The sequence below is a fragment of the Aquarana catesbeiana genome, linkage group LG11, assembly GCF_042186555.1.
Source record: "Aquarana catesbeiana isolate 2022-GZ linkage group LG11, ASM4218655v1, whole genome shotgun sequence".
Lineage (NCBI taxonomy): Eukaryota > Metazoa > Chordata > Amphibia > Anura > Ranidae > Aquarana > Aquarana catesbeiana.
In genome coordinates this window covers 47,342,682-47,359,172 of record NC_133334.1, presented here as the reverse complement: position 1 = coordinate 47,359,172, position 16,491 = coordinate 47,342,682, and the positions used below count along the sequence as shown (strand labels likewise).

At 41.0% G+C, this 16,491-nt stretch overlaps 1 protein-coding gene across 2 annotated transcripts in view; it reads left to right on the top strand.

The window, feature by feature from the left end:
• Positions 1 to 321: 321 nt before the first annotated feature.
• CHST1 (carbohydrate sulfotransferase 1) overlaps positions 322 to 16,491 on the top strand; it is a 114,174-nt gene continuing 98,004 nt past the window's right edge. For both annotated transcript variants that reach the window (XM_073604255.1, XM_073604253.1), the window contains exon 1: positions 322 to 775. The gene's annotated coding sequence lies outside the window, so the exon portion shown is untranslated. The remainder of the gene's footprint in view (positions 776 to 16,491) is intronic.

Sequence of the window (16,491 nt, the reverse complement as noted above, 5' to 3'; positions counted from 1 at the left end):
ACAGTAGATAGTTGATAGATGTGAGAAATAATAACCGAGCAACAGTGTCCGTTCGTAACAATTCTTGCTCTTGTGTTACACAGGTTCCTTCACTTCCAGACACCCCTCTCCTCGCCTATGACACCGACCCCTCTCCTCGCCTATGACACTGACCCCTTTCATCGCCTATGACACCGACCTCTTTCATCGCCTGTGACACTGCTTCCCCCATGGCTTTGCCTTGGTGACACTTTCTCACTCCTCCTCTGTATCTCTCTTTTTTTTTGTCCTCCCTGATGTGTCTTCCCCCTGTTCTCCCTCCTTCTTCCCCCTTCTCCTCCCTCCTCCTCCTCAGTGAGCTGCTCCCAGCTCTGGAATATCTCAGTGCCCTGCTAAGAGGCACACATCCATTTCAGCAGGACTGCAGTGAGAAAGCTGCTGCTGCCCTGCATCTGTCTGCTGTCCCCCCAGCCCTCCCCTCTCTGCTCACTCACTGCCTGGCTTTTCCCTCTTCATAAGTCACTCTGCCATCTGCACAGGAAGCAGCGGCCATACCCAGGGTCTCCCTGGCACTCTTGGATGAGGGGTGGGGGGTGGTGGGGGGGTAATGCTACTCCCAGCAAATTAGGCAAGGACCAGGAGGATGGATGGCATCGGCGTAACAGGCTGGGGGCTGAAATCTGAGGACGGTGGAAGGAAAGCTTATAAGCTGCCAGGGTTTTTACTGCAGCCTCACTGAGGATCCTCTGTTCCCATCAGCAGCAGTAGCAGCACTCTGCAGCAACACAGTGAGGAGGTGAGTGCTGTGTGTGGACTGCAGAGGCTGTGGCGGTGTCACCGGCTCTGGGAGGGACAGGGGGCAGTGCACTGGATGGCATCTTCCATACTCAGGGTCATACACCAGGGAAGTAGGCATGCATGCTACTGGCTATCCTCAGAGGACAGTGCCTTAAAAAAAGTGCTGCCAACTGCTCTAGCTGGATGTCTATCCTTCCATCTGGATGGGCAACTGAGAGTTTTTCATCAGTTGTGGTACTACAAACCCAATACACCCTCCCAGGGGCAATCCCTGACTGTCCGCCACATGTTGTACTACATGTTCCAGCACATCTTATCCTATATTATCTTATCGTATATTATCTTATCGTATATTATCTATCTATCTATCTATCTATCTATCTATCTATCTATCTATCTATCTATCTATCTATCTATCTATCTATCTATCTCTTTAATCTATTGCATATCTGTCTATATGCTCTGACGTTCAAGCAACTGTTGTACTACATGTCCCAGTATATCTCCATTCTGTGTGTTCTGTAGACATTAATGTACTGTTATATTTAAATTTGATATTATACATATACATATGCATATCAATCTACAGCTATCTATCTATCTATCTATCTATCTATCTATCTATCTATCTATCTATCTATCTATCTATCTATCTATCTATCTATCTATCTATCTATCTATCTATCTATCTACTTTATTGACAACCTAAAGACATGTATACATGTCCAGCAGCTGTGGAACTACAACTAAGGCTGACCATACATTATACAATTTTCTTGTACAGTTTTCCTTTAGATTTGCCAAAACCATATAATATGAGGTCAAACCTAAACACTTTCAATGTGTATGCAATCAGACAGGCCCTTACACTACATAGTTGAAGGTAAATATAAAGGAAATTGAATAAGAAAATTGAATGGTGTATGGCCAGCTTAAGACACGTGGCACTGCCTGTCTATCTATCTATCTATCTATCTATCTATCTATCTATCTATCTATCTATCTATCTATCTATCTATCTATCTATCTATCTAATTTTCAGAAGACTCCTTGTCTAAAACATCTCTTAAAATATTTTTTTATATAAACCTTCCTTAAGCAGTCCATACATTATACAATTTTCTTGTTCAATCTCCTTTAGATGTACCCTTAAATATGTAGTAGAAGGGCCTGCCTGGTTGCATACAAATTGAAAGGGTTTCGGTTTGACCTCATATTATATGGTTTTGGTAACTCTAAACATTGTACAAGAAAATTGTATAAGGTATGGTCAGCCTTAGCTCCAATCCAATGTTAATGACTATCTATCTATCTATCTATCTATCTATCTATCTATCTATCTATCTATCTATCTATCTATCTATCTATCTATCTATCTATCTATCTATCTATCTATCTATCTATCTATCTCATTTTCGAAAGGCTACTTGTCTTAATACATTTCTAAAGCTGGCCATACATTATACAATTTTCTTGTTCAATTTCCATCAGATTTACCTTCGACTATGTAGTGTAAGGGCCTGCCTGATTGCAAACAAATTGAAAGCATTTAGGTTTGACCTCATAGTATAAGGTTTTGGTAAATCTAAAAGAAAGTTGTACAAGAAAATTGTATAATGTATGGCCAGCCTTAAAATAGTTTATATGTAGACCTTCCTTAGCCCCAACCTAATGTTTAATGAGTATCTATCTATCTATCTATCTATCTATCTATCTATCTATCTATCTATCTATCTATCTATCTAATTTTCAGAAGACTCCTTGTCTAATACATTCCTTAAAAAAAAAATATACAGACCTTCCCTAGCTCAAATCCAATGTTTAATGTCTATCTATCTATCTATCTATCTATCTATCTATCTATCTATCTATCTATCTATCTATCTATCTATCTATCTATCTATCTATCTATCTATCTATCTATCTATCTATCTATCTATCTATCTGGAAGAGCAACATTAAAGCTGGCCATACATTATACAATTTTCAATTTCCTTTAGATTTACCTTCAAATATGTAGTGCAAGGACCTGCCTGATGCATACAAATTGAAAGTGCTTAGGTTTGACCTCATATTATATGGTTTTGGTAAACCTAAAGGAGAATTGTACAAGACAATTGTATAATGTATGGCCAGTGTTAGACCTCCATAAAGATCAACTTTTGCCATGACAACTTTAAGACATCTATCTTTCTATCTTATGCATACAAGTTTTAGGAAAAGTGACTCTATCTATCTATCTATCTATCTATCTATCTATCTATCTATCTATCTATCTATCTATCTATCTATCTATCTATCTATCTATCTATCTATCGTCTCTCTATCTTTAGTCTCCCTATCTTATATATTTTTAGACTAGTTGGATGTCAGACCTGGCACACCTGTACACAGGTATAGATTGCACGTTGTCTTGTAGTCCGTTCTGCAGTCAATCACGACTAAGTGGAATGAGTTGTGCAAATTTTGGGAAGAGTAGGGTCTGGCCAGAGATGGATTACTTTGACGCAGTTGGTCAGCTTGAACACGTATTGCGATATTTGTGAACCAAAAATCTTTGTTTTTAATGTAAAAGTTTTCTAGAAATATGTAAGCGTGTGTAGCAGAGTGCAAAGGGTTAATTCTGAATTTTCAGTGCCAAAATTTTGGTAACCCATTTCAACTTCCATCACTTTACAAAACAATGAACTTGATTGGTTAGTCAGCAATACCGTACCGTGCACATTACACTTTGCCTTATTAAATAGTTCTTGTCCTCAGCTGCTTCTCCCTTATAACCGGTCACCAGAGAGACCTGTAAAAAGTGATAAATTATCCCAATAGTTCACAAAATAAAACAACATAAAAGAGCGGACTCCTTCTCATTAAGAACAGTGACATAAAAACGCCAGGCAGACAGTTTATACTATCCACTCACTAATGATTTTGATCACATCATTATTTTTCTGTTTCAGCTCACTTTTTGTATAGCGTATTGTATGTGTCGGCTGGATTGTTAGAAAGTGTTTTATTGCAAATGTGAATATGATCAAAAATGTGTCCAGTAAACCAGCTGATAAAAAATACAATTGGGGAATTTGGTGTGCGACAGTTACTACTTATGCATTGGATTCAAAGGGTCAGTCCTGACAAACTGATATTCCAGGTTCTTTTATGTAACTGGGACTCCATTGATGAGATCATCCCGCTTAGGTTCCCAGATCCGCTTTGGCCATTACAAGGCGGTCTCCTTTTCTTTCCCCGTTGGGATTTTCTTCAAAATTTACCGAATGCAGCAGGAGAGGGAGGCTGAGGAGTGGGAAGCCTCCTGGGGAATACGAATACAAGTTGTGATGGGAGATCCCACCATGAGAGTCTCTAAAAAGCCATTCAAGTCTCTGGGACTCCAATGATGAGAACACCACACATGATTTCTTAGTTCCTCTATCCTACTGTTGCCATTAGGTCTAAGAGACCATTGGAGATCACCATGTTCGAGGCGCCAGCTCCATCCAACTGCTGTGGCCATTTCAAGGCCCACTTTCCTGTTAGGATTCTCTTTGAATGGGACCCCCCCTCCAGGGAATACATGTTAGAAATTTTGATGGGAAATCTAACTATTGAAGTCTCTAGGAAACCTTTAAAGTCTCTGGGACTTTAGTGGTAAGATCACCATGCTTGAGTTCCCAACTCCACCCCACTGCTGTTCCCATTATAAGGGGGCCCCACTTTCTTTGTTAGGATTCTCTGTGACTTTATATTTTCCAGCATACAGCAGGAGAGGGAGGCTGAAGAGTGGGACCCCCCCCCCCCCCGGGAAATACAAGTTAGACATTTTGATTGGAGGTCTAACTATAGAAGTCTCTAGGAGACCATTGAAGCCTCTGGGACTCCAACGGTGAGATCACCATGCTTGAGTTCCCAGCTCCACCTATCTGCTGTGCCCATTATAAGGCAGTCCCACTTTCCCTGTTGGGATTCTCTTTGACTTTATATTTTACAGCATGCAACAGGAGAGGGAGGCTGTAGAGTGGGACTCCCCGGGGTAATACGAGTTAGAAACTGTGATGGGAGATCTCACCATGGCAGTCTCTAAGAGGCAATGAAGTCTCTTGGACTCCAATGGTGAGATCACCATGCTTGAGTTCCCAGCTCCACCCATCAGCTGAGCCCGTTATAAGGCAGTCACACTTTCCCTTTTGGGATTCCCTCTGACTTTATATTTTCCAGCAAGTAGCAGGAGAGGGAGGCTGAAGAGTGGGACCACCCTTGGGGAATACAAATTGGAATCTGTGATGGGAGATCTCACAGTGAGAGACTCTAAGAGTTAAAAATAAGCAATGGGTGGCTCAGTAAAAAAATGTTCTTAAATATTATTATTGCATGGATTGACCCTTTAAGAATCATACCTGGAAAACATCATATCTGATAAAATATTGTTACATTGTAGGCAAGCTATGTATGAATTGATGTATTTTTAATATGCAATATAATACTGAGTACCGTGCCTCTAAGTAAACATAGACAATAGTTGTCGATTTTGCATGATAACATCACACTTGTTTGGCTTATTCGTAAAGCGCTGTAACTCACAGTATTAAATTACCTTTTTTTTTTATGATACTGCAAGACAGTGAAATCCAGTTACTTTGGGTTACTGCACAGTGCACCCCATAAAAGTATGAAGAGCAGAGCCGTGGCAATTAATGAGCAGTTGGCTTCCACTGCTCTGACTGCCCTACAAGGATGAAAGGTGACATCCGGGTGTTACCATGATTTGCACTTTTTTAAATAAGGACACCTTGATTTGACAGATGAGAGAAAGACGAAAGCTGCTGCAATGCACCTTGTTTAGAAAAACAGATCATCGATAATTGATAGGAGGCTGCTAGGCAAAAAAAACCATATTGATGGGTAATGCCTGCACCAAGACGGTAGCATAGACTACCCAACTGTGAAGGGAAAACAGATGGACTTAGACACACAAGGCCACCTGGTTCTGCTGCAGAGGTGGGCCAGGCCCATGAACTGGGCTGTTAGAGGCAGCTAATTACCCAGTCTGCAGGACGGACGCTCTGCCTAATGATCCTACTTTATATCATTGCAGGAGAGGTGACGGCTTTCAGAGGTTTCATGTCACAGAACTCCGCAGTCACTTAGCTGGGAATCAAACATGCAACTGTGTTCCACCCCTATTAACTAGCGACCTGTGGCAGTTTGAGGAGTTGGAGCATTGCTTTTGCATAGTTCCCTTGTTTGTATTCAGCTCCCTTTACTCTGATACCCCTAACTAAAATCTAGGGAAACCAACTGCCTTCAGAAGTCACCTAATTAGTAAATAGAGTCCACCTGTGTGTAATTTAATCTCAGTATAAATACAGCTGTTCTGTGAAGCCCTCAGAGGTTTGTTAGAGAACCTTAGTGAACAAACAGCATCATGAAGGTCAAGGAACATACCAGACAGGTCAGGGATAAAGTTGTGGAGAAGTTTTAAGCAGGGTTAGGATATAAAAAAAATATCCCAAGCTTTGAACATCTCACAGAGCACTGTTCAATCCATCATCTGAAAATGGAAAGAGTATGGCACACCTGCAAAGCTACCAAGACATGGCCGTCCACCTAAACTGACAGGCCGGGCAAGGAGAGCATTAATCAGAGAAGCAGCCAAGAGGCCCATGGTAACTCTGGAGAAGCTGCAAAGATCCACAGCTCAGGTGGGAGAATCTGTCCACAGGACAACTATTAGTCGTGCCCTCCACAAATCTAGCCTTTATGGAAGAGTGGCAAGAAGAAAGCCATTGTTTAAAGAAATCCATAAGAAGTCAAGTTTGCAGTTTGCGAGAAGCCATGTGGGGGACACAGCAAACATGTGGAAGAAGGTGCTCTGGTCAGATGAGACCAAAATTTTACTTTTTGGCCTAAAAGAGAGGCCCGGAGGGCCAGCATGACAGGGGTTAATGGGGCTTGTTACAGGGAGTTAAGTGTAGGGAGGACAACGACCCTAAACATACAACCAAAGCTACAATGGAATGGTTTAGATCAAAGCATATTCATGTGTTAGCATGGCCCAGTCAAAGTCCAGACCTAAATCCAATTGAAAATCTGTAGCAAGACTTGCTGTTCACAGACGCTCTCCATCCAATCTGACAGAGCTTGAGCTATTTTACAAAGAAGAATGAGCAAAACTTTCACTCTCTAGATGTGCAAAGCTGGTAGAGACATCCTCAAAAAGACTTACAGCTGTAATTGCAGTGAAAGGTAGTTCTACAAAGTATTGACTCGGGGGCTGAATACAAATGCACCCCACACTTTTCACATTTTCCTTCCACTTCACAATTATGTGCCACTTTGTGTTGGTGTATCACATTAAATCCCAATAAAATACATCTACGTTTTTGGTTGTAACATGAGAACATTTGGAAATTTTCAAGGCACTGTAGATCTGTATAAGCAAATGTTCCATACCAGGCTAATTCTGGCATTCCCCTTCTACTTGTGAAAATCCTATTTTTTTTTTGCTAGAAAATTACTCAGAATCCCCAAACATTATATATGTGTATATATATATATATATATATATATATATATATATATATATATATATCTATCTATATTTTAGCAGAGATCCTAGGGAGATCCTCCCTGGCTCCAATACCACCTCTACGCTGACGACACCCAAATCTATTTCTCTACCCCTCAGCTCACTCCCTCTATCTCCTCACGTATCACTAATTTACTATCAGATATATCAGTCTGGATGTCACACCACTTCCTCAAACTCAATCTATCCAAAACCGAACTTATAATTTTTCCTCCCCCATATTCCCCTTCCCCTGATCTCTCTGTCAAAATCGATGGCACAACTATAAGCCCATCCCCACATGCCAAGGTTCTAGGTGTAGTCCTGGACTCTGAACTCTCCTTTAAGCACCACATCCAATCACTGTCCAAATCCTGCTGCCTCAACCTCCGCAACATCTCCAAAATATGCCCTTTCTAACCAATGACACAACAAAGCTCTTAATTTACTCGCTGGTCATCTCTCGCCTCGACTACTGCAACTCCCTTCTTATTGGCTTACCTCTACATAGTCTATCACCCCTTCAATCCATTATGAATGCCGCTGCCAGACTCATCCACCCTACCAATCGCTCTGTCTCTGCTACCCTTCTCTGTCAATCCCTCCACTGGCTTCCACTCGGCCAAAGAATTAAATTCAAAATACTAACAACTATGTACAAAGCCATCCACAATTTCGCCCCCAGCTACATCACTAGCTTAGTCTCTAAATATCAACCCACTCGTTCTCTTCGTTCCTCTCAAGACCTCCTGCTCTCTAGCTCCCTCATCACCTCCTCCCATGCTCGCCTCCAGGACTTTTCCAAAGCCTCTCCAATCCTATGGAATGCCCTACCCCAATCTATCCACTTATCTCCTACTCTATTAGCTTTTAGACGATCCCTGAAAAAAAACCTTCTCTTCAGCGAAACCTACCCTGCCCACACCTAACAACTACTGTTTTTTCACTTTTTCCATTAGCTCATCCCCCAGTTATTACCTTTTGTTTCCACTTGACCCTCCTTTCTAGATTGTAAGCTCTAACAAGCAGGGCCCTCTAATCCCTCCTGTATTGATTTGTATTGTAATTGTACTGTCTGCCCTCATGTTGTAAAGCGCTGCGCAAACTGTTGGCACTATATAAATCCTGTATAATAATATTAAAATAGCGATCATTGCGATTTGTTATGTCACACGGTATTTGTGCAGCAAGTTTTCAAATACAGTAATAGAGTAAATAGATACACACACATAGGTTGGACTTGATGGACTTGTGTCTTTTTTCAACCTCACCTATTATGATACTGAACATGTCAGGCTTTAAAATTACGTACACTCTTGGAATGGTGTCAAACGTTAGTTAGTAAATCTCCATAGGCTATGCTTGGAGGAGGTCCTGTGCTAGAATTATTGCTCTCACTCTAACATTTGTGGTGATACCTCACATGTGTGGTTTGAACGTTGTTTACATATGCGAGCGCAACCTTTGTATGTGTTCGCTTCTATGTGCGAGCATGAGGGGGTGGGGGCGCTTTAACAATCTTTTTTCATAATAATTTTTTTTTTTTTATTATTATTATTCTTATACTATCTCTTCCTTTTTTTTAAATCACTTTTATTCCTATTACAAGAAACATAAACATCCCTTGTAATAGGAATAAGGCACGCCAGGTCCTCTTTATGGAGACATAGAGATATCTCCTCTACCCTGGAAAGCATGAGATATAACAAAAAACATCTCTGCTTTCCAGGTAAAAAAATGGCAGTGTTTACATCTACCAATGCCGGAAGTGAGGTTATGACGTTGCTTCTTGCCTCCCAGGGTTATAGAGATGGCCAGGGACCATCCAGTCCACAGCCAGCTCTATGGTAATCTGGCACCACCACTGGATCATCAATCCGGCCTCCTGATCGCACAGGAGAGCCCGGAAAGGCATCATAGGGCGGCGGGAAAGGCACCGGAGGGTGGCAGAGGGGGGACATCCCCTCTCGCTGCCTGTAAAAGTATTGCAGCGGCTTAATAGCAACTTAGGTGGCTTTTACATTATGATGAATGATGTCTGTAGCTGCAGGTTTCATTCAGCAGCTGCTTTGACCTATCACCACTTCAACCCAAGGATGTCATATGATGTCCTATGGACGGGAAGTGGTTAACAGACAAAGTTATTTGTTTTGCATTTGCAAAATACTTTTCATCTATCCTTGGTTAGTTGTAAATATCAATATAAAGAAAAATTAAAGGGAAAAGTGGGTTTGAAAAATTTGTCACCCCATTTCATATTCCTGATATGTGCCTGCTGTACCATGTACTTGTATGAGAAGTTTCCTGTTCTCTTTGTACTGCTTCCTTTGTGTGAAATCCCTGGTGTTTCTGCCAGCCCCTCTGTTTCACAATTAAAATCTGACCACACTAGGCATGAGAGCACAGCGTGGTCAGTTTTCTGCTCTCCTCCAATGTTTAGACTTGTGCAGACACGTTAACCCCCCCCCATCGCACAGCCATTTACTGGGAAGACCAGTGTAATGCTGTTTCTCCTCCCCAGCTCTCTAAACTCCTTATGCAGTTGCGGGTAAAGGGCATGTGATCACAAAAAATGTATTCATAATGTTTTCGCTGTATACTAGAGCTGAACGATTCTGGTCAAAATGAGAATCATGATTTTTTTGCTTACAATAAAAAGATCACGATTCTCACGGCGTAAAATCTTTCACATTATACAAAAAAAATTGGGCTAACTTTACTGGTTAGTTTTTTTTTTAATTCATTGAAGTGTAATTTTTTTCCCCCCAAAAAAATAGCATTTGAACGACTGCTGTGCAAATACAGTGTGATATAAAATATTGCAACAAGCACGATTTTTTTTTCTAGGGTCTCTACTAAAAAATGTATATATATATATATATATATATATATATATATATATATATATATATATAATGTTTGGGGGTTCTAAGTCATTTTGTAGCAAAAAAAAAAATGATTTTAACTTGAAACCAACAAATGTCAGAAAAAGGTTTACTGTTTAAGTGGTTAAACTTCCCTCATTTACACACCAAAGTGTATTCCTTTGATCTAAAGGACAAATCGTTACAATGTTTATACTTAAGTTCCACTGCTAAAGAATGTTGTCATTCGTGGCAGACTGCCCGCTTTTTTTTCCCTTTCTTTTGACAGCTGTCTGCTTTACCAGAGCAGAGAGAATTCTCTGCATAGAAAGAATCGGAAATACTTTGTCAAGATCGCAACGGGGAAAAAAATCGTGATAACGATTCTTAACGATTAATCGTGCAGCTCTACTGTGTATATTGTCTTTCATTTCTATTTTAAAACTGAATGAGTTGTTTTACAAGGTGAGGGTTTACATAAACGTTAAGGCCTGATTCACACCTATGCAGGTTGCAGTTTGCATATTCCAGGTGCATTTTGTATTTTTTAATACACATCTTTGATCCATTGAAGTCTATGGAACCAAAAATACAACCTGCTGGTCCCTCTCCATTTCTATAGAAATGCAGATGTGAACTACATCCATAGGAAACCATGTTAAATGGACTGTAGTGTGTTTCTGCAAAACTGAAAACACACAAAAAAAATGCATAGGTGTGAACCAGGCCTTAGTGACCATTCTTGTGCTTTAATTTGTCATTGTCTGTGTGATTGGGAAGTGGAGGGCAACAATGTGTCCTTTGCCTAAATATTCTGTTCTAAAGCGTGTCCCTCTTTCGGAAAGTGAATATGTGAATCCTTACCTTGTAGAGCTGCACGATTAATCGCCAAGAATCGTTATCACGATTTTTTCCCCGTTGCGATCTTGACAAAAGTGTCTCCCGATTCTTTCTATGCAAAGAATTCTCTCTGCTCTTCTGAAGCCACAGCCGTCAAAAGAAAGGAAGAAAAAAAAAACGGGCAGTCTGCCAAGAATCACAACATTCTTTCGCAGTGGAACTAATGCCGCGTACACACAGGCAGACTTTTCGACGGACTTACGACTGACTTTTGACGGACTTACGACAGACTTGCCTACACACGATCAACCAAAGTCCGACGGATTCGTACGTGATCTAAATCTAAAGTCCGTCAGATTTTCATCTGGAAAAGTCCGCTGAAGGTCCGATGAAGCCCACACACGATCGGATTGTTCGCCGGACTCGGTCCGTCGGACCAGTCCGGTCGAAAAGTCCGCTCGTGTGTACGCGGCATAAGTATAAACATTGTAACCATTTGTCAAAGGAATAGACTTCGTGTGTAAGGCCCCTTTCACACTGGGGCGGTGGGGGCGTCAGGGGTAAAACTGCGCTATTTTTTTTTTATTTCAATGGACAGGAGCGGTGAAGGAGCGGTGAATACACCGCTCCTTCACCACTCCAAAGATGCTGTTTGCAGGAGTTTTTTATCTCTCCTGCCAGCGCACCGCTCCAGTGTGAAAGCCCTCAGGCTTTCACACTGGAGAAACAGTAGCGGCAGTTTTAGGTTGGTTTGCAGGTGCTATTTTTAGCACAATAACGCCTGCAAACCGCCCCAGTGTGAAAGGGGCCTTAATGAGGGAAGTTTAACCACTTAAACACTAAACCTTTTTCTGACATTTGTTGGTTTCAAGTTAAAATCATTTTTTTTTTTTTGCTAGAAAATTACTTAGAACCCCCAAACATTATATGTATTTTTTTAGTAGAGACCCTAGAGAATAAAATGGTGGTTGTTGCAATATTTTATGTCACACTGTATTTGCGCAGCTGTCTTTCAAATGCAATTTTAAAAAAAAAAATTACTTTAATGAATAAAAAAAAAAACTAGCCAGTAAAGTTAGCCCAATTTTTTTTTTTTTGTATAATGTGAAAGATTTTACGTTGCGAGAATCGTGGTCTTTTTATTCTAAGCAAAAAAATGTGTGATTCTCATTTTGGCCAGAATCGTGCAGCTCTATTACCTTGTAAACCTACCTATTTAGTTTAAAATAGAAATGGAAGGTTTGTGTACATGAAAAAACAATATAAAAATCTTTATTTTTTTCTCTGTATGTGATCACATACAGTAATCTCTGTTCTCAGCTGCATAAGGGGTTTAGAGAGGTGGGGTGGATAAAAAGCAGTACACTGATCTTCCCAGTCAATGGCTGAGCAGGAGGGTGTGTCAACACAGGTCTTGGCCATTGGAGGATAGGCAGGCTGTTCTCTCAGCACAACCAGACAACTGAACACACTGGGATGGATGTGTTCTCATGCTTAGTGTGGTTAGTTTGAAATAGGAAATCAGGGGGACAGCCAGGATCGCCAGGAGTTTCATACAAAGGAACCAATACAAAGAGGGCAAGATACCTTTTAACTAGGGAATTAACTATTAATTCCTCGACTAATCGTTAATTTTTTTGATCGATCAAAATTCTTTTGATCGGTACTCACCTCTACGCCGGCTTCCGGGTCTTCAGGGAGTTCCATTGGAGATCCGTGACATCACGGACATCCCCCCTTCCCCAAGTGCATCCGTCTGCTAACGAAGGGAAGGGTGGAGGAGTCCGGTGACGTCAATGTCCGTGATGTCACCGGGCAGCCTGGACAGTGATGGTAAATATGGATGTGGTTAACTGGGATCATTCCGTGAGCTAAGTGCAGGGCCGTCTTTAAGGTAGGGCAAAAGGGGAAGCTGCCCTGGGCCCTGTCATTGTTGTGGGGCCCAAAGCAGCTTGCCTCATACTTGCCAACTATCCCGGTTTAAATTCCCTTGTCCCTTGAAGTTTTAGTCCCATGCTGTGTCCTGATATCTCAGTTTGAAGTGCTGCTACTAATGCTGCCCAGCTCTGCCCTATTGCTGTGTACAGACGACTCACCTGCAGACCCTGTGTTTACATGTAAATAACCACCATTCATATGTAAATAGTGGCGGCATTACTAAATAAATAGCTGCGGCCCGCGGCATTGATATGTAAATAAAGGCGGCATTCATATGTATATCATGCCTCCCCTGCAGTGGGGAGATGATGCGCTGTAACCTCTAGCAACCAATCAATGAGCAGTATTACTGTGCAGTAATCTCTAGCAACCATTTAACAAGCAGAAATCATTTGCTGTAACCTCTGACAACTGATCAGTGAGCCCTAATGTGTGCTGTAACCTCTAGCAACCAGTCAGTAAGCAGTAGTGATATGCTGTAACCGCTGGCAACCAATCACAATCGCTGCCTGATCTGATACAGTAAACTGATTTTAAGTCTAGCTGCTATTTATTGTATGAGCAGGTAGAGAGTGAAATTGAATGGGGGGAGGCCCAAGAAATGTTTTGCCCAGGGTCTAATCAAAATTAAAGACGGCCCTGGCTAAGTGTAGGCAAATTTGATAACCTCCGTTTTTAACATTGTTGTGCTTAGAGGCTGATAAGCTGTGATATTTTTGCCGTGTTGATCGGCTTCTGCTGTTGCCATGACGGCGGCGCTTGCTTTTGATTGACTTGTGACGTCCTAGCCATGCCCCGCTATGTCCGGCTTCGACCGTTACCATAACAACGGTGCTATTTAAATAGAGTGTAATATACTAGATAAGTTTTATAATTAAAGTTAAACTAACTTTCTATGTTTTTCTTAAAGTTTAATTAAAAAAATGACTTACGTCAGTGCTACAGTTTGAATTTAAAACGTATTTGTGTGAACTGTGAAGTTAAGTCATGGATTGTGGAAACTAACTAGTGTCAGGTGATTGTATATAGTGTATACCACATTTACCACTGACTAATGCAGAGTTGAAATGCAAGGAGATCAGCTAAAAGTAGTTGGACCTGTATGTGCGTTATAATTAATCAAAATTAGTCAATTAATCAATTTTTTTTAAAAAATCGATTAATCGAACATGAAAATTTTAATCAGTAACAGCCCTACTTTTAACACACGTACATGGTACAATATCAGGAATATGAAATTTGGGTTAACATGTTCTTTAAGCTGGTCATACACTAACGAATTTCATCCAGTTTCTAAAGAACCAAACGAAATTCAAGGAACGGGGGGTCATGGTGGCACCCTACTGTCCAACATCCTTTGACCTGAAAACTGAAGGAGCTGGGCAGATAAATCTCAGATGAACTGCAGACGATCAGCTTCAACCACTGTTTGGTAGCACGAGCTAAATGGGTAGAGATCAGTATTTCCAATGATACTAGAAACATTTTATATGTACCATCATCCCTGTTAGTAGTAAAGCAAAAAAATATGTGAGAAGTGGGATTTTAAAGGTACACCTAGTATAAGAAAAAGCACTGTCAATTAAAAATTATACCAAATATTTATTAATACAGTTTTACAAAAAAAGAACAGTAAAATGTGAAAACAGTTTTACATTCATAGTCAAAGGTAAACATCCTCAACCTAATATTGACAAATGAAGGGAAAGAGCTGTAGTCACAAAGAAGTCTGATCATAACCACGTCCACAAATTTCAACATGTTTCGCCAGGAAGGCTTCATCAGGAAAATGGACGAGGCTTTTCAATTATTCAACAACAATATTCATGATAAAATCAACCTTGGATGTTCAAAGAAGAAAACAAAAAAGTGAATACATGGAAAAGATACATAAAACATTCGCATTTATACAACTTGAAAGCTCTTTAGCTTGTGCAACCATGACTCCACCAAAACCCCCCTCCAAAAACAAAAAACAAAAATTGGAAAAATTAGCAAAAATTGCACCAACCAACACAACCCCTACGTCAACTCCATACCTCTATAAAGAGTTCCGGGGAAGTCGCAGGACCCGAAGTGTCAAGTGTACCCCTCCTCCCCTCTCCTCTCACTTGACACTTCGGGTCCTGCGACTTCCCCGGAACTCTTTATAGAGTTATGGAGTTGACGTAGGGGTTGTGTTGGTTGGGAGCACTTGGGAGGGGGGAGGGTGAGAGCCTGAGTTGGGGCTGTGTGTGTGTGTGGGGGGGATGGGGGTGGTGGTGGGGGGGTAAGGAAGGGGGGGGTTGGTGCAATTTTTGCTAATTTTTCCAATTTTTGTTTTTTGTTTTTGGAGGGGGGTTTTGGTGGAGTCATGGTTGCACAAGCTAAAGAGCTTTCAAGTTGTATAAATGCGAATGTTTTATGTATCTTTTCCATGTATTCACTTTTTTGTTTTCTTCTTTGAACATCCAAGGTTGATTTTATCATGAATATTGTTGTTGAATAATTGAAAAGCCTCGTCCATTTTCCTGATGAAGCCTTCCTGGCGAAACATGTTGAAATTTGTGGACGTGGTTATGATCAGACTTCTTTGTGACTACAGCTCTTTCCCTTCATTTGTCAATATTAGGTTGAGGATGTTTACCTTTGACTATGAATGTAAAAAACTGTTTTCACATTTTACTGTTCTTTTTTGTAAAACTGTATTAATAAATATTTGGTATAATTTTTAATTGACAGTGCTTTTTCTTATACTAGATGTACCTTTAAAATCCCACTTCTCACATATTTTTTTGCTTCACTGTTTGGTAGCACCCACTGTATTCTGAAAGCTGCCTGAATTCAATAGCCTCGGTGGGATTTTCGGCCATCTGTGCTGTTTAAGCTGGACATCCACGGTTTGAATTTAAGCTAATTCCTTCTGATTCGCCCGAAACTCAAGCTGTCGGTGGCCTGATCGACTTTTGGCGAAGGAGCCGGTTGCAAATTTTTGTCAGAACAGTACACCCAACCAGGCACTGTCCGGGTGTCCAGCAGTCGCTGTGGCAGCAGCTGAATACAATAGCTGTAAGCAGGGACTGTTCAGTGTGGCTCAGGGATCTAATCTCTTCAGTAAGAGGGCCACATTGTATATTTTACAAACATTCACAGGTCAAAAAAAATAAAATAAAATTCATGATTGCAATTTAAATAAATAAATAGACCCTCTCCAAGAAATAACTTTACATCAGTAGTCCCCCCCTTTCATGTCAGGGATTCCCCCTTTCACATTAGACGTCCCCCCTTTCACATTGTTAGTCCTCCCCTTTCATGACGGAAGTCGATCATTTCATGTCAGAACTCCCCCCTTCCACATCAGTGTCCTCAGTCCCCCTGTTCTACAATCATGGGAACATGGGACAGGGCAGTAGGTGGAGCAGGTCTAGTCATTGGGCAAATCATGGCAAGGGGCAGTAGGTGGACCAGGTCTGGTCATTTGGCAAATCATGGCACATGGCAGAAGGTGGAGCAGGTCTAAGCATTGGGCAAATC